The 26,908-nt window shown below is 44.6% G+C and overlaps 1 pseudogene across 1 annotated transcript; it reads left to right on the forward strand.

Annotated features, from left to right (window-relative positions):
* Positions 1-21,030: 21,030 nt before the first annotated feature.
* On the forward strand, positions 21,031-25,044 carry LOC123404002 (annotated as a pseudogene). Its single transcript, XR_006611609.1, has 7 exons — positions 21,031-21,507; positions 21,912-22,252; positions 22,352-22,570; positions 22,816-22,875; positions 23,032-23,187; positions 23,273-23,366; positions 24,672-25,044. The product of XR_006611609.1 is annotated as a nicotianamine aminotransferase 1-like (transcript).
* Positions 25,045-26,908: the final 1,864 nt, after the last annotated feature.

Consider the following 26,908-nt stretch of genomic DNA (forward strand, 5'->3'; position numbering starts at 1 on the left):
TTGGATGAGGTTAAATAGCAACTCATATATCTCCATTGTGGTGTTTGCGTAAGTAAGATGCGATCCTACTAGATACCCATGGTCACCACGTAAAACATGCAACAACAAAATTAGAGGACGTCTAACTTGTTTTTGCAGGGTATGCTTGTGATGTGATATGGCCAACGATGTGATGCGATATATTGGATGTATGAGATGATCATGTTGTAATAGATAATATCGACTTGCTCGTCGATGGTACGGCAACCGGCAGGAGCCATAGGGTTGTCTTTATACTAATGTTTGTGCTTACAGATGCGTTTACTATTTTGCTAGGATGTAGCTGTAGTAGTAGTAGTAGCATGAGTAGCACGACAACCCCGATGGCGACACGTTGATGGAGATCATGGTGTGGCGCCGGTGACAAGAAGATCGTGTCGGTGCTTTGGTGATGGAGATCAAGAAGCACGTGATGATGGCCATATCATGTCACTTATGAATTGCATGTGATGTTAATCCTTTTATGCACCTTATTTTGCTTAGAACGACGGTAGCATTATGAGGTGATCTCTCACTAAAATTTCAAGACGAAATTGTGTTCTCCCCGACTGTGCACCGTTGCTACAGTTCGTCGTTCCAAGACACCACGTGATGATCGGGTGTGATAGACTCAACGTTCACATACAACGGGTGCAAAACAGTTGCGCACGCGGAACACTCGGGTTAAGCTTGACGAGCCTAGCATGTGCAGACATGGCCTCGGAACACATGAGACCGAAAGGTCGATCATGAATCATATAGATGATATGATTAGCATAGGGATGCTTACCATTGAAACTATACTCGACTCATGTGATGATCGGACTTGAGCTAGTGTAAGTGGATCATGAACCACTCAAATGACTAGAGAGATGTACTTTTTGAGTGGGAGTTTAGCGTATAATTTGATTAAGTTAAACTCTAATTATCTTGAACATAGTCTAAGTCCACTTTGAATATATTTGTGTTGTAGATCATGGCTCACGCGAAAGTCACCATGAATTTTAATACGTTCCTAGAGAAAGCTAAGTTGAAAGATGATGGAAGCAACTTTGTAGACTGGGCTCGTGATCTTAAGCTAATGTTACAAGCTGGGAAGAAGGATTATGTCCTTAATGCTGCGCTAGGAGATGAACCACCCGCTACGGCTGATCAGGATGTTAAGAACGCTTGGTTAGCACGTAAGGAGGATTACTCAGTAGTTCAATGTGCAGTCTTGTATGGCTTAGAACCGGGACTTCAACGTCGCTTTGAGCGTCATGGAGCATTTGAGATGTTCCAAGAGTTGAAGTTTATCTTTCAGAAGAACGCCCGGATCGAGAGGTATGAGACCTCCGATAAATTCTATGCTTGCAAGATGGAGGAAAACTCGTTTGTCAGTGAACATGTGCTCAAAATGTCTGGGTACTCAAACCGTCTAGCTAAGCTGGGGATTGAACTCCCGCAAGAGGCTATCACTGACAGAATCCTTCAATCACTGCCGCCAAGCTATAAAGGCTTTGTGTTGAACTACAACATGCAAGGGATGAACAAGTCACCCGGCGAGTTGTTTGCGATGCTGAAAGTCGCAGAGTCTGAACTCCGTAAAGAACATCAAGTGTTGATGGTGAATAAGACCACTAGTTTCAAGAGAAACGGCAAAGGCAAGAAGGGTAATTCAAAGAAGAGCGGCAAGCCTGTTGCCAATCCGATGAAGAAACCCAAAGCTGGACCTAAGCCTGAAACAGAGTGTTACTATTGCAAGGGTATGGGTCAATGGAAGCGCAATTGCCCCAAGTATCTGGCAGATAAGAAGGCGGCCAAAGAAAAATCAGGTATATTTGATATACATGTTATTGATGTGTACTTAACCGGCTCTCGTAGTAGTGCCTGGGTATTCGATACCGGTTCTGTTGCTCATATTTGCAACTCGAAACAGGAACTGCGGAATAGACGAAGGCTGGCGAAAGATGAAGTGACGATGCGCGTAGGAAATGGTTCCAAGGTTGATGCAATCGCCGTCGGCACAGTTTCACTTCAGTTACCATCAAGATTAGTTATGAACTTAAATCATTGTTATTTAGTGCCTGCGTTGAGCATGAACATTATATCTGGATCTTGTTTATTGCGAGACGGTTACTCTTTTAAGTCAGAGAATAATGGTTGTTCTATTTCTATGAGTAACATCTTTTATGGTCATGCCCCCAATGTGAGAGGATTGTTCATATTGGATCTTTATAGCGATACACACATACATAACATTGAGACCAAAAGAGTCAGAGTTAACAATGATAGCGCCATATTTTTGTGGCACTGCCGCTTAGGTCATATTGGTGTAAAGCGCATGAAGAAACTCCATGCCGATGGACTTTTGGAGTCACTTGACTTTGATTCACTTGACACGTGCGAACCATGCCTCATGGGCAAGATGACTAAAACTCCGTTCTCCGGAACAATGGAGCGTGCAAGTGACTTGTTGGAAATCATACATACTGATGTGTGTGGTCCGATGAGCATAGAGGCACGCGGCGGATATCCTTATTTTCTCACCTTCACTCACGATTTGAGTAGATATGGTTATGTCTACTTAATGAAGCACAAGTCTGAAACATTTGAAAAGTTCAAGCAATTTCAGAGTGAAGTTGAAAATCATCGTAACAAGAAGATCAAGATCCTACGGTCTGATCGTGGGGGTGAATATCTGAGTTTCGAGTTTGGTGCTCACTTAAGACAATGTGGAATTGTTTCACAGTTGACACCGCCTGGAACACCACAGCGTAATGGTGTGTCCGAACGTCGTAATCGTACTTTATTAGAGATGGTGCGATATATGATGTCTCTTACTGATTAGTCGTTATTGTTTTGGGGTTATAAATTAGAAACAGCTGCATTCACTTTAAATAGGGCACCATCAAAATCCGTTGAGACGACACCATATGAACTGTGGTATGGCAAAAGGCCAAAGTTGTCGTTTCTTAAAGTTTGGGGATGTGATGCTTATGTCAAAAAGCTTCAGCCTGAAAAGCTGGAACCCAAAGCGGAAAAGTGCGTCTTCATAGGTTACCCAAAAGAGACAATTGGGTACACCTTCTATCTCAAATCCGAGGGCAAAGTGTTTGTTGCTAAAAACGGAGCTTTTCTCGAGAAGGAGTTTCTCTCGAGAGAATTGAGTGGGAGGAAGATAGAACTTGACGAGGTTGTCGAACCTCTCATCCCTCTGGATGGTGGCGCAGGGCAAGGGGAAACCTCTGTCGTTGCGATGCCGGTTGAGGAGGAAGTTAATGATGATGATCATGAAACTCCGGTTCAAGTTTCTGTCGAACCACGCAGGTCGACGAGACCACGTGCTGCTCCAGAGTGGTACGGTAATCCCGTCTTGTCAATCATGTTGTTGGACAACAATGAACGTGCAAATTATGATGAAGCAATGGTGGGCCCAGATTCCAACAAATGGCTAGAAGCCATGAAGTCCGAGATAGGATCCATGTATGAGAACAAAGTGTGGACTTTGGAGGTACTGCCTGAGGGCCGCAAGGCTATTCAGAACAAATGGATCTTTAAGAGGAAGACGGACGCTGACGGCAATGTGACCGTTTATAAAGCTCGACTTGTGGCAAAGGGTTTTTCACAAGTTCAAGGAGATGACTACGATGAGACATTCTCACCCGTAGCGATGCTTAAGTCTGTCAGAATCATGTTAGCAATAGCTGCATTTTTTGATTATGAAATCTGGCAGATGGATGTCAAAACGGCGTTCCTTAACGGTTTCCTTAAGGAAGGATTGTATATGATGCAACCCGGAGGTTTTGTCGATCCTAAGAATGCTAACAAGGTGTGCAAGCTCCAGCGATCCATTTATGGACTGGTGCAAGCATCTCGGAGTTGGAACAAACGCTTTGATGAGGTGATCAAAGCATTTGGGTTTATACAAGTGGTTGGAGAATCTTGTATTTACAAGAAAGTGAGTGGGAGCTCTGTGGCGTTTCTAATATTATATGTGGATGACATGTTGCTGATTGGAAACAACGTGGAGTTTTTGGAGAGAATAAAGGATTACTTGAATAAAAGTTTCTCTATGAAGGACCTAGGAGAAGCTGCTTACATTCTAGGCATTAAGATCTATAGGGATAGATCAAAACGCCTGATAGGACTTTCACAAAGCACATACCTTGATAAAGTTTTGAAGAGGTTCAAAATGGAACAGTCCAAGAAAGGGTTCTTGCCAGTTTTACACGGTACGAGATTGAGTAAGACTCAGTGCCCAGCAACTGATGAAGATAGAGAGCATATGCGCTCCATCCCCTATGCTTCAGCCATAGGTTCTATCATGTATGCAATGCTGTGCACTAGACCGGATGTTAGCCTGGCCATAAGTATGGCAGGTAGGTTCCAGAGTGATCCAGGAGTGGATCACTGGACGGCGGTCAAGAATATCCTGAAGTACCTGAAAAGGACTAAGGAGATGTTTGTCGTATATGGTGGTGACGAAGAGCTCGCCGTAAAAGGTTACGTTGATGCAAGCTTTGACACAGATCCGGACGACTCTAAGTCGCAAACCGGATACGTATTTATTCTTAATGGGGGTGCGGTAAGCTGGTGCAGTTCCAAGCAAAGCGTCGTAGCAGATTCTACATGTGAAGCGGAGTACATGGCTGCCTCGGAGGCGACTAAGGAGGGTGTCTGGATGAAGCAATTCATGACGGATCTTGGAGTGGTGCCAAGCGCACTGAATCCAATAACCTTGTTCTGTGACAACACGGGTGCCATTGCCTTAGCAAAGGAACCACGATTTCACAAGAAGTCCAGGCACATCAAACGACGCTTCAACCTCATCCGCGACTACGTCGAAGGAGAGGACGTAAATATATGCAAAGTGCACACAGATCTGAATGTAGCAGACCCGCTGACTAAACCTCTTCCACGGCCAAAGCATGATCAACACCAGAACTGTATGGGTGTTAGATTTATTACAATGTAATTCACATGATGATGTGAGGGCTAGATTATTGACTCTAGTGCAAGTGGGAGACTGTTGGAATTATGCCCTAGAGGCAATAATAAATATAGTTATTATTATAATTCCTGTATCAAGATAATCGTTTATTATCCATGCTATAATTGTATTGAATGAAGACTCATTTACATGTGTGGATACATAGACAAAACACTATCCCTAGCAAGCCTCCAGTTGGCTAGCCAGTTGATCAAAGATAGTCAGTGTCTTCTGATTATGAACAAGGTGTTGTTGCTTGATAACTAGATCACATCATTAGGAGAATCACGTGATGGACTAGACCCAAACTAATAGACGTAGCATGTTGATCGTGTCATTTTGTTGCTACTGTTTTCTGCGTGTCAAGTATTTGTTCCTATGACCATGAGATCATATAACTCACTGACAGCGGAGGAATACTTTGTGTGTATCAAACGTTGCAACGTAACTGGGTGACTATAAAGATGCTCTACAGGTATCTGCGAAGGTGTTAGTTGAGTTAGTATGGATCAAGACTGGGATTTGTCACTCCGTGTGACGGAGAGGTATCTCGGGGCCCACTCGGTAATACAACATCACACACAAGCCTTGCAAGCAATGTGACTTAGTGTAAGTTGCGGGATCTTGTATACGGAACGAGTAAAGAGACTTGCCGGTAAACGAGATTGAAATAGGTATGCGGATACTAACGATCGAATCTCGGGCAAGTAACATACCGAAGGACAAAGGGAATGACATCCGCGATTATATGAATCCTTGGAACTGAGGTTCAAACGATAAGATCTTCGTAGAATATGTAGGATCCAATATGGGCATCCAGGTCCCGCTGTTGGATATTGACCGAGGAGTCTCTCGGGTCATGTCTACATAGTTCTCGAACCCGCAGGGTCTGCACACTTAAGGTTCGACGTTGTTTTATGCGTATTTGAGTTATATGGTTGGTTACCGAATGTTGTTCGGAGTCCCGGATGAGATCACGGACGTCACGAGGGTTTCCGGAATGGTCCAGAAACGAAGATTGATATATAGGATGACCTCATTTGATTACCGGAAGGTTTTCGGAGTTACCGGGAATGTACCGGGAATGACGAATGGGTTCTGGGAGTTCACCGGGGGGGGGGCAACCCACCCCGGGGAAGCCCATAGGCCTTGAGGGTGGTGCACCAGCCCTTAGTGGGCTGGTGAGACAGCCCAAAAGGGCCCTATGCGCATTGGAAGAAAAATCAAAGAGAAAGAAAAAAAAGGAGGAGGTGGGAAGGGAAGGAAGGACTCCCACCCACCAAACCAAGTCCAACTCGGTTTGGGGGGGGGACCTTCCCCCCTTGGCTCGGCCGACCCCCTTGGGGCTCCTTGAGCCCCAAGGCAAGGCCCCCCTCCCACCTATATATACGGAGGTTTTAGGGCTGATTTGAGACAACTTTTCCACGGCAGCCCGACCACATACCTCCACGGTTTTTCCTCTAGATCGCGTTTCTGCGGAGCTCGGGCGGAGCCCTACTGAGACAAGGTCATCACCAACCTCCGGAGCGCCGTCACGCTGCCGGAGAACTCTTCTACCTCTCCGTCTCTCTTGTTGGATCAAGAAGGCCGAGATCATCGTCGAGCTGTACGTGTGTTGAACGCGGAGGTGCCGTCCGTTCGGTACTAGATCGTGGGACTGATCGCGGGATTGTTCGCGGGGCGGATCGAGGGACGTGAGGACGTTCCACTACATCAACCGCGTTCACTAACGCTTCTGCTGTACGGTCTACAAGGGTACGTAGATCACTCATCCCCTCTCGTAGATGGACATCACCATGATAGGTCTTCGTGCGCGTAGGAAATTTTTTGTTTCCCATGCGACGTTCCCCAAAAACAAGTCCCCTAGGCGCGGCCAGGGGGTGGCCGCACCTAGCAGGCTTGTGGCCACCTACTGGCGCCCCTCTGGCGCTTCTTCGGCCCAATATTTTTTATAAATCCGGAAAAAATCATCGTTGATTTTTACGGCGTTTGGAGTTGCGCAGAATAGGTATCTCAAACTTCTCCACTTTCAGGCCAGAATTCCAGCTGCCGGCATTCTCCCTCTTCGTGTAAACTTTACAAAATAAGAGAGAAAAGGCATAAGTATTGTACCGTGAAGTGAAATAATATCCCAAGAAGCGATAAATATCAACATGAAAACATGATACAAAATGGACGTATCACCGGCCCATCATCGCCCACCATCATCCAAGGCCCAAGCCGCGCATGGCCTTTTCATCGATCAAAGCCGCCGCCTCAGATGTTTCCCTATGAGACTCCTACCTCCTCTCCCATGTCGCGCCCGCGTCTGTCGGAATCCCCACCGTCGACCTCTGAAGATCGTGGATTCGTCAAGTTCATCACCAACCGTGCACGACTACGTTGCCAAAGACCCGTGTACCACTACTTCCACGACATCCGCGATGACCAATGGACATCTACACCACAACGACTCGATCTACTCCGAATTGCACACTTCAAAGGTATAAACACCGAGACGGTCACCCGTGGACCGAATGCATTGTTGTATGAGTTGCGAGTTTTTCATTTCGTAGATGCCATGTTAGTTGCACGTAACCCATATTCATGCCTCCGGCACGTGGGAACCCGGTAACCGGGATTACCACATCATTATTTGGCATGACACGCTCACAATTCGTTGCACCGGTATCTCATCGAGTTAACGGAACAGAAACATTGTTGTGGCTGTCAATTCCATTCATGTTGCATTCATGGCATAATATCTTGTGTTGCACATATATTTTAACCGTAGCTCCGTTCAATTGTTCTATTTGTGTAAACTGACTAGAATGGCGTGTAGAATCACATGCTTCACCTCTTGCCATGTTAACAACATTTTTAAAATTGTTGTGTACCTAAATGGGAGTGAACTAAATAATTCGAATGTGGAGTTTCGTCAATACGCAACTCGTTGCATATTGAGTTTCACTTAATGTGTAGTGTTTGATTGTTGTGAATTGCCATGCAATGCTTTGCATAATTGAAACCGATCATGCATCATATTTGGTTGTGCATCATGTCATGCATATGTTGTGGTGTTATAGTATGTTGATTGTTGGTCCGGTTTGCTTCTTCTCGATAGAGTTCCGAACCTCTTCGGAGTGAGAGGATCCATTCAACTACGTTGGTTCGTCTGCTTCATGGATTCGTTCTTCTTCCAAGCGGGATCACACGCAAGATGACCATTTTCCTAGACACCATTACTATCATTGCTATGCTAGTTGTCTCATTTCTTTCGCTATGTCTGTCTGCCTACCACTTAAATGTCAGCCTCCCAGCATTGCCATGAAAAACCTCTAACCTTTCCACAACCCAGCAAACCATTGTTTGGCTATGTTACCGCTTGCTCGGCCTTTGTTAGCGTTGTTAGTTGCAGGTGTAGTTTCTTCCATGTGAAAACATGGGTTCCTTGTTATATCACCATATAATTTCTATTTAATTTAATGCACCTATATACTTGGTAAAAGGTGGGAGGCTTGGCCTTGTAGCCTGGTGTTTTGTTCCACCTTTGTCGCCTTAGTTTCGTCTACCGGTGTTATATTCCGTAATTGAGCGCTCCTAACACGTTCGGGGTAGTTATGGGGACCACCTTGATAATTCATCTTAGTTTAAAACTGGTTTGGGAAGGCCCAACTTTGGTACTACATTTGCCTAATAACTAAAGAACCGCATACGGAGTAATTAACCCGAGGATACTTAATCAACCCCTGGGCCAGTGCTCCTCATGACTGTTGGTCCAAACTGGCAGACTACGGGGCCACCACGGGGCAACTTGAGGTTTGGTTTTACTCGTTGTGTGACCCTTCTGGTCGCTTCCTGAGAACGAGATACATGGCACCTTTCAGGTTTGTCGACACGTCAGGCGGCCTTGCTTGACGTGTTTTACCTTTTACGAAATATCTTGTGCATCGGGATTCTGGTGATGCTTTGGGCTATCTCAGAGTTGAGGTTTTCCACGAAGAAATCTGAGGAGATCGTGAGTTTAGTGATTGAGGCTTTCTATGCAGCTTGTGGTAAGATGGACTAGTTGGAGCACCCCTGCAGGGCTAAATCTTTCAGGAAGTAAACTTGGAAACTTGGAAACTTTGTTTAACATCCGGTTCTCGAAAACTCGAAGTAAACTTAATTTAAATATGTCAAATGTGTGCGTAACAGTGACTGTCTCTTACGTGAGTTCTGTCTCTGACCGAGGACACGGTGGGGTTATGTTTGACGTAAGTAGGTGTTCAGGATCATTCATTTGATCATCATTAGTTCACGTCCGCTATGGGTAGATCATCCCCCTTTTATTCTTGTACTCGTAAGTTAGCCACCTCAAATAAATGCTTAGTCGCTTGTTGCAGCCTCACCAGTTAACTATACCTCATCCATTAAGCTTTGCTAGTATTGATACCTTTGGAAATGAGATTGTTGAGTCCCTATGGCTCACACATTACTACAACAACAGTTGCAGGTACACATAAAGCAATACTTTGATGTGAGCGCAATGATTGTGCTATTTGGAGTTTACTTCTTCTTCATCTTCATCGATCTATGCTGGGTTCCAGGCTGGTAGCCTGGGATAGCAAGGAGGACGTTGTTATTTTATCGTTTGTTTTTGTCCGTGTTGGACCCTGCTCTTATACATGGTGATTGAATATGTTATTGTATTGATGTGATTTTGATGTAGCTTGTGGCGACTGTAAGCCAATTCCATATACTCATCTCTTCAGTACATGTACTTGTAACGATATCCATTCTTCCAAAACGACGAGATGCGCTTCTATCCCTGTCTAGGCCCTCTTGCCAAAAATAAGGATAGGACCGCATCTTGAGCGTGACACACCCCTAGTCCTATCAGAGCTAGTATGTAGTAGACAAGCTACAATGGTGTTCCTTGAAATGAGGGCTAGAGGAGGATGAAGAAGCTTGCTTGCTTCCCTTGCCTCTCTACTTATGTGTGTGTAAGAGAGAGAGTGAAAACCCTTGCATCGGGGGCACCGTGAGGCTTTATAAGCCATCCTCTCGCTTATAATATGCGTGGATAGTACAGATGGGGCCCGATTGGCAGCTTCCGTGGCCGACTGGAGGGTCTCGCGGTTGGTGCAGTTTCGTCGCTAGTGGGCCTCCAAGGTGCGGGGTCCCGTCGAAGTGGTGGCCCGCAGCGCCTTGTCACCGTCAACCGCGGTTAGCGTCTTGTTGGACATCCGTGATCTAGTCAAATTTGAGACATTGTTGTACTAGACTTAATTTGCATGCTATGCATGGATGATTTGTGCTATTTTCCATCCAAATTTTGATGAGTATCGGTCGGTTTGCATGAATTTTGTTCGGTTTGTTTAAATGTGAGTTGAAACGTATGCGGCTACGGTTGTGTTAGATAAAACGAGATAAACGAGACACGAGAGACACGGATTTTTACGTGGAAACCCTTGCGAAAGAAAACCACGGGCGTACGAAAGTGCAATCACTATGAGGAGGAGCATTACAAGCACGAGACGACAGACCGTCTTTAGGTGCAACTACGTGGAGTATATATGAGGGGCAATACATGAGAGTCCTTGGAGGACAAGTAAACGACTGTACTTGTACGCGTCGATACCAACGCAAAGGCCCACACCGTTTGTACTACGTCTAGTCCAATACCGTAGAATTTGGATCACAATTTAACAATCTCCACCTTGAGCCAAATTCCCTCCAGTAGTCGAAGAAAAAGTGAACAACCACATCCAAATCAGCATAAACACCTTGTGCGTCAAAGTCCATAGGACTAGTGAGAAATACCAACTAAGCCTGAACAAAGCTCAAACTTATTGGTAGGAACTAGCTTTGTCATCATATCAGCAGGATTATCATGTGTACTTATCTTGCATACCTTCAAATCACCTTTAGCAACAACATCTCGAACATAGTGAAATCTGACATCAATCGATTTTGTTCTCTCATGATACATTGGATTCTTTGTAAGATATATAGCACTTTGACTGCCCAAAATATGGTAGGGCAAGATGAATCTCCACAAAGCTCAGTGTACAAACCTCTTAACCAGATAGCTTCTTTGCATGCCTTAGAAATAGCCATATACTCGGCATCAGTACTGGAGAAAGACGCAATAGACTACAAAGTTGCTCTCCAACTCACAGCACAACCACCAATGGTGAAAACATAACATGTGAGTGATCTTCTCTTATCCAAATCACCAGCAAAATCAGAATCAACAAAACCAACAAGTCCATCTCCAGTTTTCCCAAACTGTAAATAAGCATTAGAAGTACCTCGCGGGTATCTAAAAATCCACTGAACTGCTTTCCAATGCTATTTTCCAGGATTAGCCATGTATCTACTAACAACACTCGGTGCATAAGATAAATCCAGACATGAACAAACCATGGCAAACATAAGTGAACCAATTGCACTCGAATAGGGAACTCTAGACATGTACTCAATATCTCCATCTGACTCAGGACATAAGGCTGATGATAATTTGAAGTGTGCAACTAATGGAGTACTTACAGGCTTGGCATTATGCACATTAAAACGACGAAGAACTTTATCAGTATATCCCTTCTGACTCAGATATAATTTTCCAGATGGTCTATCTCTGGATATTTCCATGCCAAGTATTTTCTTTGCTGCACCCAAATCCTTCATCTCAAATTCATTACTCAATTTCTTCTTTAGTTCATCAATCTCTAACATGCTCTTTGCAGCAATTAACATATCATCAACATAAAGGAGCAAATAAATAGCTGAACCATTGATAGTTTTCAAATAAACACAGGTATCATAATTAGACCGTTTGAAACCTTGAGAGAGCATAAAGGTGTCAAATCTCTTGTAACACTGTCGAGGGGATTGCTTCAATCCATAAAGAGATTTATTTAACTTACAGACAAGCTTTTCTTTTCCAGGAATAACAAAACTTTCAGGTTGTTCCATATAAATATCCTCTTCTAATTCTCCATGTAAGAATGCAGTTTTAACATCCAATTGTTCAAGATCAAAATCATTCATGGCAACAATACTAAGTAAAGTGTGAATAGAGCTACGCTTCACAACAGGAGAAAAGACTTCGTTATAGTCAATACGTGGAATTTGGCTATAACCTTTAGCAACCAACCTTGCTTTATATCTTTTCTCATCATTAGGAGAAACACCTTCCTTTATTTTGAAAACCCACTTGCAACGAATAGGTTTCTTCTCTATAGGTAATCTTACCAAATCCCAAGTGCCATTCTTTTCAAGTGATTCCATCTAATCATGCATAGCAATCATTCACTTATTACTATCAGGAGAAATAATAGCCTCGGAATATGAAGAAGGCTCACCATTACCTTCAATTTCTTCTGCAAAAAATAAAGAAAAAGAAACAATATTGCACTCCTCAATTAACCTTTCAGGTGCATTAATACCCCGCCTAACTCTATCACATGCGAGATTCCAACCGGCTGGAACAATAGGTTGATTTGGAGTGACATGTTCATCATCAAAGACGGGTTCATCATGTGCATCAACATTTTTCTTATCAGAAGTATCACCTAAATCGATAACATGCTCCACCTGAACAGTAGGCTGCTGAACAGTAGGCTGTTGTTCACTCTCAATTGGAACATTAGTAGATGTAATATCATGTAACATAGAAGATTCATTAAAGATAACGTTCCTGATAATAACAATCTTTTGTGTTTCAGGATTCCACCATTTAAAACCTTTAACACCAAATTTATAACCAAGAAAGATGCACTTAACAGCCCTAGGCTCCAACTTTCCATTATCAACATGAGCATAAGCAGTGCAACCAAAAACTCTCAATTGTGAATAATCAGCAGGTGAACCATACCATACCTCAACTGGAGTTTTCTTATTAAGAGCAATAGATGGTGAACGGTTGATGAGATGACAAGCAGTGGAAGCGGCATCAGCCCAAAAACACCTATGCAAACCTGCATTGGACAACATGCAACACGCTCTGGAAATAATGGTCATGTTCATATGCTCAGCAACACCATTTTGTTGAGGAGTATAAGGAATGGTGTGGTGTCTGACAATGCCTTTAGACTTGCAATAATTCCCAAATTGCTTAGAACAGAATTCCATACCATCATCGGTGCGAAGTATTTTTTACCTTCTTTTCAGTTTGTCTCTCAATCATAATCTTCCACTCCTTAAAAGCTGAGAAAGCTTGCCATTTATGCTTCAAGAAATAAGGCCAAACCTTTCTCGAATAATCATCAATAATAGTCAACATGTAAGTAGCACCACCTAGTGAATTTTTGCGAGATGGTCCCCATAAATCAGAATGGACATAATCAAGAATACCTTCAGTTGTATGAGTCGAAGTGTTGAATTTCACCCTCTTGTGCTTGCCGAAGATACAATGCTCACAAAATTTCAATTTACCAGTTTGATATCCTTTAAGAAGACCTCTCTTATTTAACTCTGCCAAACCAAGTTCACTCATATGTCCAAGCCGCATATGCCAAAGGTTAGAAGCATCACAATCAGAATTCTTTGAAATAGTCGGAGTAGCTTTACCTGAAACGATTGAACCTTGAAGGTGATAAAGACCATTGGTCGAACTTAAGTCACCTTTCATCACAATGAGAGAACCTTTGGTGACCTTCAAAATGCTATCTCCACCCGAATACTTGTACCCCTTTGCATCAAGAGCACTCATAGCGATAAGATTTATCTTCATCTTCGGAATATACCGAACATCTGTCAAAGTTCTGATTGTGCCATCAAACATCTTGATTCAAATGGAACATGTGCCTTCAATCTTGCATGGTGAAATATCAAAACCCAAAACGGAACCAGCAGCAGTAGTAGAATCAAAAGTAGTAAACCAATCTCTATGCGGGAACATACAAAAAGTACACGCAGTGTCAAGTACCCACTCCTCATTGGTCTCAGCACATCCAGCAATAACAACAAGAGCATCATCGGAACTATCATCATGAGCAACATTAGCAGAATTTTCACCTTGTTTGTTACCTTTCGGTTTATACGTGCCATTCATCTTTTCCTTGTTCTGCAACTTGAAACATTCTGAGATGTCATGCCAGTCTCTCTTGCAATATCTGCAAGACTGCTTCTTGTCTCTGGATTGCGACCGGCCCCTCTGGTCGTTCTTACTTTTGCCACGGTTTCCATTATGTGAGTTCTTCTCCTTTGTCCTGCCACGAACAGATAATCCCTCGGCTTGGGATGAATTTGAACCATCATGAGGCACCATTAATTTCATCTTCTCCTTAGAGTTCAAAGCTTCATAAACTTCATTAAGTGTGAGAGTGTCATGAATATATAATATGGTGTATCGAAAATTGGTATAAGAATTTGGAAGTGAACAAAGTAACATTAAAGCAGTATCTTCTTCATCATATGTAACCTCCATTGCAGCTAGATCGGATATGATCTCTTTAAATTCCGAAATATGATTCAAAACATCACCTCCCTCGGGTAACCTGTGCATGAATAATTTTTGCTTGAGATGCATCTTGCTGGTGAGATCTTTTGTCATGCAAATCCCTTCGAGCTTTAACCATAGAGCGGCGGCAGTTTTCCCGCTCAAAACTTCCTGCAAAATATTATTATGCAAATGGAGTTGAATTTGTGACAAAGCCTTATGGTCCCTTCTTTTCTCCTGGCTGTCCAATCCTCAATTTTATTTTTTCCAAAACTATCGAGTGCATCATCATAGTCGGCCTGCGTCAACAATGCCCGCATCTTGACTTGTCATAGGATAAACCTTGCGTCACGGTCCAGCAGGGGAAGATCGTACTTCATGGATGCCATCAGTAGATAACTTTGTGTACACAAAATAGTACAAGCTGGCAGAAAATTCTTGATAGAATTAATATGCGGATGAAACGGAATAGGATAAATAGCATCCGGTAGCTATTGGGTAGATGTAGCAAGTGAAGGGGAAAAAATCTGATATACTAGTAACTAGTACTCCCTCCGTCTGGAAATACTTGTCCTAAAAATGAATATAATGAATGTATCTATAACTAAAATAAATCTAGATACATTTATCTCTAATACAAGTATTTCCAGACGAAGGAAGTACTAGTCTGCACGAGTGGTGGGTTGCAAAGCAACTAGCAGTAGCACCTCCTGTCGCGGCGCGGCTGTAGCGGTGGCTTCACGTGAGTAGCAACAGACCTCGGGAGCTTGTAGCTGCAGCGACTCACTTGATGGATTTTGCCTTGCTGCTGGGACGTGAGTTGTACTTTGATCTCGCGGCAACAACGATGGACTTCGCGTAAGTAACAGCGGCGGCGACACGAGACAGATGCAACCCTAGCTCTCGTCTCCAAACGAATCTCGTATACTAAATCATAGCTCCGTACACCACTTGTTAGATAAAACGAAATAAACGAAACACAGAAGACATGGATTTTTATGTGAAAACTCTTGCAAAAGAAAACCATAGACGCACGAAGGCGCGGTCACTATGAGAAGAAGTATTACAAGCACGAGACGACATGCCGTCTTTAGCTGCGACTACGTGGAGTATATATAAGGGGCAATACTGAGAGTCCTTGGAGGACAAGTAAACGAGTTGTACTCGTACGCGTTGGTACCAACGCAAAGGCCGACACCGTTTGTACTACGTCTAGTTCAATACGGTAGAATTTGAATCATAATTTAACAGATTGGATGCCGTCCTTCCACATCTGTGTTTGTGAATTGATACCCTATCCGCGAAAGAATGCAAGAGAATTTTTGCGAGTTGTTGTTGGGGATGCTTTATGCTGCTCTATTTGTCTCTCGTTAGAGCATCTCCAACAGCCGTGCTAAACAAGCGTAGCGCCGCAAATTTACCCATTTTAGCGTGCGCGCAATCCGAAAAGTGTCTTCAGCGGGCGTGCAATAACCGCGCACGCGGCATATAGGGTTGGGCGCGCGGTCCAAATCCCCATCGCGTGCTGCGTATTTGGGGCATCCGCTTCAGCGTGCGGCACACACGAGCGCTCGCGCCGCACTCTCTCCCACCCCTCCACCTTCGCCCCCGCACGCGCCGACGCCGGCGAACTGACCCGATGGACGCGCGCGCCAGCTCCCCCATCACCCCATCCTACAGTCACGAACCCTCAGCCGCCGTTGCCGCAAACCCTAGCACTCGGAGCGTTGGCCTCGCCTCCGCCTCCGTCGGAGCTCCTCCGAGCATAAGCCTCGCGCGCGGCCTCTTCATGCCGCCGTGGATGACCTTGACGGCTAGCATTGTCGCGCCGACGCCGGCGCCCGCTGTGATGAAGCCCTCGAACCTCACAAATGTGGCGCGGCCGAAGAAGGGCAAGACATCCGTGAAGAAGAACAAGGCGGCGGGCGGCTCCGGAACCTCGAAGGCGTCGAGGAAGAAGCTTGCAGGGCGTGTGAGGGGCGAGGCGGCTACCGAAGCGCCGACGAGCTCACTTGTTGAGCCCGCGGCCGACGCGCACAATGTATTCGACGATATGCCCCAAAGGTAGAAAATTTCCTTAACTTGTTTTTCCTTGTTCTTTTTTGAATGCATACATATAGATACTTATTTGCATTGTTCTATATACTTTGTAGTGTCAACGACGATGCATACATGTCAACTATGGGTGTTGGCTTGAACAATTCACATTGGTCTCAAACCAATGACATGCATTTGGAAGACCATGAGTTCGAGGTGGACGAGGATGGTGAGGGCATTGTTGGCGCACCGAAAGGAAGAGGAGGCAACTACACCAACGAAGAAGACGTCGTGCTATGCAAAACTTGGTTGAATGTGTCGAGGGATCCTGAAAGGACGTGGATGTCGCCTAGAGGGGCGGGTGAATAGGCGCTTTAAAATAATTACGGTTTAGGCTTGAACAAATGCGGAATAAAACTGACGTTTAATTTGTCAAGCACAAAACGTACAACAACTAGGCTCACCTATGTGCACCAACAACTTATGCTAAGCAAGATAAACAACTAAGTGATAGCAAGATATATGACAATAAACAATATGGCTATCACAAAGTAAAGTGCATAAGTAAAGGGTTCGGGTAAGAGATAACCGAGGCACGCGGAGACGATGATGTATCCCGAAGTTCACACACTTGCGGATGCTAATCTCTGTTGGAGCGGTGTGGAGGCACAATGCTCCCCAAGATGGCACTAAGGCCACCGTAATCTCCTCACGCCCTCGCACAATGCAAGATGCCGTGATTCCACTAAGTGACCCTTGAGGGCGGTCACCGAACCCGTACAAATGGAAACCCTTGGGGGCGGTTACCGGTACCCGTACAAATTGCTCGGGGCAATCTCCACAACCTAATTGGAGACCACGATGCTTGCCCGGAGCTTTACACCACAATGATTGAGCTCCAAGACACCACCAAGCTTCTAGGATGCCAAAGCATCCACGAAGAACAATCTCTAGGGTACTAAGTACCAAAAGGTAATATGGCTTCTCAAACTTCACTTCCACGTATCACCGTGGAGAAGTGAAACCGATGCAACTCATGCAATGGCAAGAACACACAAAGTGGTAAAGTCCCTCACACTCAAATCCCTCCACAACAACAAAAGCTATGGAAAAATATGAGAGGAAGAACAAGGAGCTCACAAAGAACTCCAAGATCTAGATCCAAGAGGTTCCCCTCACATAGGGGAGAAAGTGATTGGTGGAGATGTGGATCTAGATCTCCTCTCTCTTTTCCCTCAAGCACTAGCAAGAATCATTGGAGGGACTGAGAGTTAGAAAGCTCTAAGAAGGTCAACAATGGGGGAATAACACGAGATCAACAGATAGATTAGACCAAGGGGGAAGAAGACCCCCTTTATATAGTGGGGGAAGGAATCAGACTCTTACCCCCACTTACATCCCGAGCCCAGCGGTACTACTGCTGGCTGAAGCGTACTACCGCTAAACCTCCAGCGGTACTACCGCTGAGCCCATGGTAGCGCAAAGATACTATCGGGCCAACCACCGCCAAGAAAGTCTTCGCAAAAAGTCTAACGTAGTACAGCCGCAAGGATGACGGTACTAAAGTCCTGGAGCGGTACTACCGCTGACCAGGGGCGGTACTACCGCCGGGCCAACGGTACTACCGCCAGCTCTAGCGGTACTACCGCTAGGGCCAGCGGTACTACCGCTCGCCACTGAAACAACCATAACTTTCGCATACGAGTTCCGAATCGAGCAAACCCAAGCTTGTTGGATTCACGACGACAAGAGCTATCCAAACAGCGAATGGAAATCTTAAGACCATGCAGATATGAAAATGCCAATGATATAGAGATGTGAGACCTCTATGAATGAAGAACCGACAAAAACTCCAACATCGAAAACATCATAGTAGATGCATATGGACTCCATTTTCGATGAACTGGAGCTTGTCATGAAGATGACCATAAGATCTAAAACTCACAAAGAGAAACACCAAATAAGAACCAGGAAGTATGATGTAAGGATGGAAATGGTTGGAGCTCTCAACGAACGATACGATCGAGCTACTCACTTGAGAGCCCCCCTTGACAGAACAGCAATCTATCCTTAAAACAGAAAACCTATCAAGGGCAAACATATACCTTGCACCTCGTCCTCTTGAGATAGATGACGATGATCTTGGCTTCCTCAAGATGGACCACCTTCTTGATTGCGTTGGCTTGATGAAGACTAGTTGATTGCTCCCCCATACACAACATGGGTGAGCCGCTCTTCAGTATATCTTCACAAGTCCATTGCCACCACAATGGACGGCAGGCTTTAAGCATGATATCTTCGTGCTGATCGACTTGAACTTGCACACCGCAATCTTGATGACGATCACCAATTGACGTCATCCTTCATGGGTTGTATGAGATCTTCCTCTAGACGCAAGCCCATGGAGACACACCTAACCCCACATAGAACTCTCACGAAGACCATGGGTTAGTACACAAACACGTAATGGACAATGCTTACCATACCATGGGATCACTTGATCCCTCTCGGTACATGTTGTACGCTTTGTGTGTTGATCATCTTGATTACTCTTTGTCTGAGATCTTGATCAACCTTGTGTCTCTATGACCATTCTTTGGATAATACCTTGAATACCATCTTGGTGATCATATAAACTCCTTGAACCCAACAGATGGACTTCAAGAAGTGCCTATGGACAAATCCTATAAATATAACTTAAGGCAACCATTAGTCCATAGGAATTGTCATCAATTACCAAAACCACATATGGAGATATATGCTCTAACAGATCCGTTTGTTGGAGGTGATCAAAGTAGAGAGGCTTATTGGCTCCGGATGAAAGAACACTTTGATCTTTGCAATGTGAGTGGAATTGACCGCTCCGCACGATCGCTTTGCTCCCGATGGTCAACCATCAACAAGGATTGTCAACAATGGGTGGCCGCACAAAAAAGCGGTTGACAAGTTGAACCCAAGTGGCACCAATGATAACGATAGAGTAAGTGTCATTTCATCATTCCTCGTGTTCATCATCATGCTTGTTGTTGGTGTTCCTTGTGCTAAATATTGCACAAACTTGCTTTCTTCATGTAGTTAAATATTGCACAAAACTTGTTCAAAGGAGAGGACAAGAAGACCAAGAAGGGGAAGCTAAAGAAAGGAAAGCCATTTTATCTTGCCTCATTGCTACGAAGTATTGAAGGATGATGAGAAATGGAAGAAGCGTGATGATATTGATGATTTGGATTTGAGCAAAAGACGCAAGCGAACAATTGATTTGGAAGATGATGATGAGGAGGATGCATCAAGTGAAGAAGGCAAGAGAAGCCCCACACCAAATTCGGTTTCATACTCGAAGCCCGAACGACCGGATGGCACCAAGAAAGACGCAAAAGAAAAGAAGAAGAGGAAAGAGATGATGAGCTCAAAAATGCTATGGAAGCAATTGTCAACGCAAGAAAAGGAGCCAACGAGGTGAGGAAAATGGCAAGGAACCAAGATGACGTGGCCGATGAGAGGAGGGTGGCGGCCGACGAGAGGAAAGTGGCATTGGAGGAGAGGAAGGTGGCCATGGAGGAGCGATCTAAATTGTTGGAATGGGAGAAGCACTTGTTCTTTTTGGACACATCTTTCTTCAATGATGCACAAAAGGAGTATGCCAATCTTGCCCGTGAACAAGTCTTGATCCAAAAAAGAGCCATGATTCGCGCAATGGGTGGTGGTGGCCTTGGCGGCATGGGTGGCGGTGGCATTGGTGCCATGGGTGGCTTTGGAGCCACCATGGGCGGCATGGGTTCCATGGGTGGCTTTGGAGCTACCATGGAGACCATGGGAGGCATGGGTGGCTTGGACGGCACAGATGGCATGGGTGGCATGAGTTTTGCGGCTCTCATTGGCGGCATGGGTGCACCTCCGGACGCCGGTGTGCCACCTTCCCACGATCTTGGCAACACCTTCCGAGCTTCACCTGATGAGGATGCGGCGCGCAACAATGGAGAGGAGGAGGAAGAATCGTCTTCGACGGAGTCGGATGAATTGGAGGAAGATGAAGATTGATTGTTGTGCCTTTCGTTTGTGTCATGAACTTGTTTGCATTTTGCACTTCGTTGAATGATGTTGTGGGCATGTTAAACTTATGGGCATGAACTTTTGGGCACGAACTTGGTTGAATGATGTTTGTGATTTAAATTTATATGTCATGTGTTTTGTGTTGAGGAAATGTGTGAAATCTGTATCAAATTGCAAGAAATGTGAGACCCCGGCTGCTCGTGCACGCTACATTTCAGCGTGGCTGCTGGAGCGAGCGTTGCACGCCACACTAAACCTGACGATGGACACGCTGTATATAAGTTTTTTAGACGCCGAGCGAAGCGTGTCTGTTGGAAATGCTCTTGCATCATTATACTTTTGCTTATATATATATATGCATGCCACTCCTTAATATAGGAGCATTTAGATTAGATCACTACGCACATGGTATTTCTTTACGGATGGAGTACTACTTATGTGACAAGGAAAACAGATCAAAGCTGTTGTTTGGTTGACTAGTGAAGACTTGCACCCACTGACCATCGAGAATCAAATGACAAGTTGGTTGTATTACCCGGTGTCTGATGCTCTGTCCATCACGAAGCCCGGTTGCCTTGAAATAATAGAGTTGAAGATGCTCTTAAAAGAAACACTGGTAGTAGAGCACTAAATACCAAGAACGAGGAATCCCTTGAACAAAATACACGGGCAAGCAACCAAGAACACGTACGGCCACACAGAGAATGGCGAACAACGGCAGCGGCAGCCGCCGCGGGGACGACGGCGTGGGCGTGACCCCATCCCGATGGCGTTTCTTCCGGCCATTGGTCGGCACGCCGCTGGCGGCCGCAGGGAGCATGAGCATCCGCTCGGTGCTCAACCGTCTCAACGCTTCCGTGGACGCTTCCGGGACGCGCCCCGTCGTGCCGCTCGGCCACGGCGACCCCACCTCCTCCGCCTGCTTCCGGACCGCGCCGGAGGCCGAGGACGCCGTCGTGGACGCGCTCCGCTCCAGGAAGCACAACGGCTACTCCCCCACCGTCGGTGTGCCCCAAGCACGCAGGTGAGCACGTCCACCCACCCACCCACCCACGGGCCGGCTCCCGGCTACTCCACCAGCATCGGTGTATGGCTAGCACCCAATCTCCTCCATGTATGGCTAGGAAAGGAAACTATCCAGTCGACTGGAATATTGGAGTGTTCTCATAAATGTACTTACCCTGTTTGATGTACTCCTATTTCGCATCAGTATAAAAACAACACAATCTACTAATATAGGACTACTTTTATTGGACACGTTTCATCCGAGTAACTGAATTTATTGGCTTGAGGTAGTCTTCATTTTGATAAAATTTCAGCCTGTAACATTTAGTCTGTCCAAAATTTTGCTGGCCAATATCACACTATCTGTTTCCAAAAGTTACCATCCCCAGACAGAGCATCTCACATCCGTTTGTCAAAACGCAGTGCTATTGCAGAGTACCTATCTCGAGACCTTCCTTATGAGCTTTCACCAGATGATATCTACCTGACCTCCGGATGCGTGCAAGCCATCGAGATCATGATCTCTGTCCTTGCCCAGCCCGGGGCTAACATCTTGCTCCCAAAACCCGGTTTTCCTATGTACGAGTCACGGACCACATTCAGCGAATTAGAGGTTCGATATTTTCGACCTCGTCCCCGAAAGAGGCTGGGAGGCAGACCTTGAGTCTCTGAAGGCTATCGCTGATGAGAACACGGTTGCGATGCTCATCATCAATCCCAGTAACCCTTGTGGGAGTGTCTACTCACATGATCATTTGGCCCAAGTGAGTATATGTTGCTAGAAAAAGTTAGTAACTCTACCGTTTGTTCAATACTATTCTGCATCTGATGCAGTTTGCGCAACGTGTACTTGCAATGAACAGATTGCAGAAACCGCAGGAGAACTTGGCATACTGATAATTGCTGATGAGGTCTACGACCATTTGGCATTTGGGGATAAGCCTTTTATACCAATGGGTGTTTTTGGCAAGACAGCCCCGGTCATCACCTTGGGAGCTATATCAAAAAGATGGCTTGTCCCTGGTTGGCGACTTGGCTGGATCGCAACGTGTGACCCGAATGGCATATTAAAGGAAACCAAGGTGATCTTTTTATCTATAACTGGATGCATCCCCTATTTTTGATCTTTCCATTCAGGATGGGGGCCGATCCACTGTATATAGTTTCTGCGCTTCATCCTTTATAAAACATTTTAGCACTTAGCTGATAGGATATCAAGTTTTAGCTATCGAAGTGGAGCCAGTAGTTCTTGAAAGGTTACGCTTACAATCTTATTTTTATCACCCGGTTGTATGGATTGGTTACTTGTCTTTATTTCTCCTAACAGGTTGACCAATCGATTCAAAACTACATTAACATCACAAGTGATCCTGCAACATTTATTCAGGTATATATATGCCTTATGATTTCCGCTTTTTTGAATGAAAATCTATTCATTTCCACATGTATCGTTTAAGATAATATGATTTACAGATGTCCATCTATCTCTCGTACCATAAGTTTGCATCAAGTGTCTTACATTCTAAATAATTGTTTATCACAGGGAGCAGTCCCTCAAATTATAGCCAACACAAAGGAAGAATACTTCAACAAAATTCTTGATTTATTGAGAACTTCGGCAGATTTATGTTACGGTAAAATAAAGGGCATCAGGGGCATTACATGTCCGCACAAACCGGAGGGATCGATGTTTGTGATGGTAGGTTAACATGCTCTAGATCAGCTGGTTAAGTTGTATTCTAGTCCAGTGAGGATATAACTCTGAGTTGATGCTTGTTCTTCAGGCTAAATTAGACCTCTCTTGCTTGGATGGCTTTTCTGATGATATAGATTTCTGCTGCAAGCTGGCAAAAGAAGAATCTGTAATAGTTTTACCAGGTGAGGTTCTATATATGTTGAAACTCTTTTGTTGTTGTATCGCTTTGATAAGGTGCAAAAAATAAATTAAAAGACTCCATTTCGAAGAAAGGTATATATGCAGATTTTCTAGTTTGCAAGACCACCTCCCTCTTTTGGAAAAATTCCTCTGTTTCATTGTACAAGAGTCTTCACAATATGTATTTACCAAGGAAGCAGCAAATTATATACAAAGAATTAATGAACCGGACAAGACATGCATGACCCTACAAAATTTTATCTGCATTACACATTTATATCTAAAGGATGGAGTGTATTACTAGTTTCATGATCTTATTCAGTGATTGTTATAGAAGAAACTACTTAGTAAATTAAAATAGATTTTGCAAAACCAACCTTTCATGCCCAATTATGAGTTGAGAACTCGTTCTAGAAAGTTGGTATGGAAGTTGGAACAGATTTATGGTTCTTTGCCCTATTCCAACTCTACCATTTTATCATATTTATAACATAGACGTGCTAAATTGGAAATAAATTTATACTAAATGGATTCGCAAAAGAAGATCTCGTTCAAAAATTAGTACTGACTGAAGAATGCGAGAACTCACTTTCAGAATTCGCAACTTTTCTAGCAAGCCATATATAGCTCGAACTTTGCTCTGAAAGAAAGGGAAAGTTCTGGTTGTACCCATATACTGGTGTACCCTCTATGCTCACCGTCCATTCTTGCATCAAAGTTTGTGCAAGAAAACTTCTTTTTTTTTCTCCCGAATAAAAGGCATTTGAACTCGAAACTTTGGGGATCAACATCACACAAGTACTACCATGTACATAAAATTTCAGGATTTTTTGGCGCAACATAATTTTTCTAAATGATACAATTCATTTGAAATTTGAAATTTCACAAATTTATGTTTCATAAATAAACTGGAAACATTTTATACAATGAATGACACTTGTGTGTACTTGATCTGCAAAGTTTCAAGGTAAAATGTTCTCTTGTAAGGTCTTTATGAATAATCAGTAAAATGGCCGCATGCATCGCCCAGATGCAGAGGCCGGGGGTAATCCTCCTTTTCTAATAAAAAAATGTTCTCTTGTTTGGAAGAAACAAAAAAGAGAAATTCCTACAAAAGAATAGCACGAATCTTGACGCAAACTGAATAGCGTAGATAGAGGGTACACTGGTATGGGGATAGTGCAAATCCACACTCAGAAATTCCTCTAAAACGACAAATGTACACAAAATAACAGAAATTTGGACAAAAAATGGTTGTTGCTACTCTGTTGCTCAAATCTGCCCTGATGTACATGAACTTTTTGCAGGTAGTGCACTAGGAATGAAGGATTGGCTTCGCATCACTTTCGCCATTGACTTGGTATCTCTTGAGGATGGGCTTGAAAGGCTGAACTCTTTCTGCGAAAGGCATGCTAAAGTATAAGCCTAGGCTCAAAGATGATTGAGCTTTCACACTACTGTGGCGAATGGCCAGCAACGCGTTGGATCGCCATTGTGTTGTTTTCAATAATCGCTTCTCTTTATGTCACCAAAATTAACATATTTAGCTTTCCACACATATATTTTGTATTCTGCCTGGTTGACTCGTACCAGTTTGTAAGTGGCGTACTATTGGAGAATCGTGTAATTTGTAACCATTATTGACTATGGATGATTTGAGGGTCAGTTTTTTCGGGCTTTTGGGTCTGCCTAGGGCAATTGAAGTTGAAAACAACTCGAATATGTTGCCCTTCTCTCCCGGCCCACACCAAATATATATATGAGGCTTTCCTAATTTCTCAAGCCCCTTTCTTAGGGCATCTTTAAAAAAAACCTATGTTAAAACTGCCAAAAGTTCTCCTGGTCTCACTTTTCTAATAATTTTCAAGGGAAACCACTATTCCGCACCTAACGGATCCCCCAAAGCTTACTTCCCTAAAGTATATATTTGGTTCGCGCAATTCGTTGAGCACCTAGGCTGAGCCGGCGAGGAAAGCCATGTGGCAAAACAACATGTGACATGCGTCATTCATGGGGCTCAATCTCGCACACGGTCGGTAGCAGCACCTTCATCAAACTCATGCAACCGACATGAGACTTGTGATGTGCCCTGTTGCTGCGGCGGCGGCCTCCCGTGACAGTGCACATGTCCACGCCCAACGCTCACACCGTCGTAGCCCCCTCCGTGATGTCATCTTTCTCCTACCTCACCGCCATACTTTCTTGTCCCGCCAGCATGTCATTACACTGTCATAGACTCGTTGGAATATCCCTGCTCTTGCCAATGCTCCCATGTGCCGACGAGTCGTGCTGCCCTTCTCCCAGTGACATGACACTACTAAGAAAACCCTTATAGGCAATCACATAATAGTGGCGCGGGTTACATGACACGCGCTACAGCCATACATGATCGGTGACCATGTTCACTAATGGGCCGCAACCTTAGCATCTGAAGCGGATGAAAAACTCATAGTTGACTTCTATCGCATCCAACACTTGCTTGCGACGCTCATCATCAAAGATGTCGTCGAAGAGGGTGGGGTTTTCTACGCCTGTTGGGGCATAGTTTATGCCTAAGTAATTTTGGTGATTGATGACAGTATCGTAAAGGACTAACCGTGTGTGTTAAGGTTTCAGATAACACACGTCAACGGCACAAGACGACTTGCCTCCTCATTCATGGAACGGAAGCACGACGCTCTCTACGATTCTCTTTATTTGAGTCATAGGAAAGCCATACTATTAAGAGGGGAACCGTAGTGGAAAGGCTTGGGTGGAATCTATCTTTGCACGCGCACACTTCACATATTTTCCCTTACCTTCATCTTTGGAGCGACCCCCGCCACTGTGTTTCTTTCCTCCTTGCAAAATGGTCCCCAGTGGTACTACCGCTGGCTATCGCTGGAATGCTAGCGATAGTACCGCTGGCTGGCGGTAGTACCGCCCCTGGTCAGTGGTAGTACCGCTCCAGGAGCTTAGTACCGCCTGCCTAGCGGTTGTTCGTGGACGGACCTTTTTGCGAAGACTTTCTTGGCGGTGGTAGTGCTTTTGCACTACCAGGGGCCCAGCGGTAGTACTGCTCGGGCCAACGGTAGTACCGCTGCAACCAGCGGTAGTACCACTAGTCAGCGGTAGTACCGCCCCTGGTCAGCGGTAGTACCGCTGCAGCCAGCGGTAGTACCGCTGGAGCTCGGGCAGAGAGTGGGAAAACGGTTGGATTTTTCCCCCACTATATAAAGGGTTCTTCTAGCTGTGGAACCTTATCTCTTACCCTCTCAAGCTCCATTGTTGCTCCCTAAGCTCAAAAGTGCCCGATCTCTCTCCCTAGCCAATCAAACTTGTTGATTCTTTAGGGATTGGTTGAGAAGGCCTAGATCCACACTTCCACCAAGTGAAAAGTTGATTCCCCCACCAATCCCTTGCGGATCTTGTTACTCTTGGGTGTTTGAGCATCCTAGACGGTTGAGGTCACCTCGAAGCCATATTCCATTGTGGTGAAGCTTCGTGGTCTAGTTGGGAGCCTCCAAGCTTTGTGTGGAGTTTGCCCCAACCTTGTTTGTAAAGG

The sequence above is a fragment of the Hordeum vulgare genome, chromosome 6H, assembly GCF_904849725.1.
Source record: "Hordeum vulgare subsp. vulgare chromosome 6H, MorexV3_pseudomolecules_assembly, whole genome shotgun sequence".
In the NCBI taxonomy this organism is placed as follows: Eukaryota; Viridiplantae; Streptophyta; class Magnoliopsida; order Poales; family Poaceae; genus Hordeum; species Hordeum vulgare.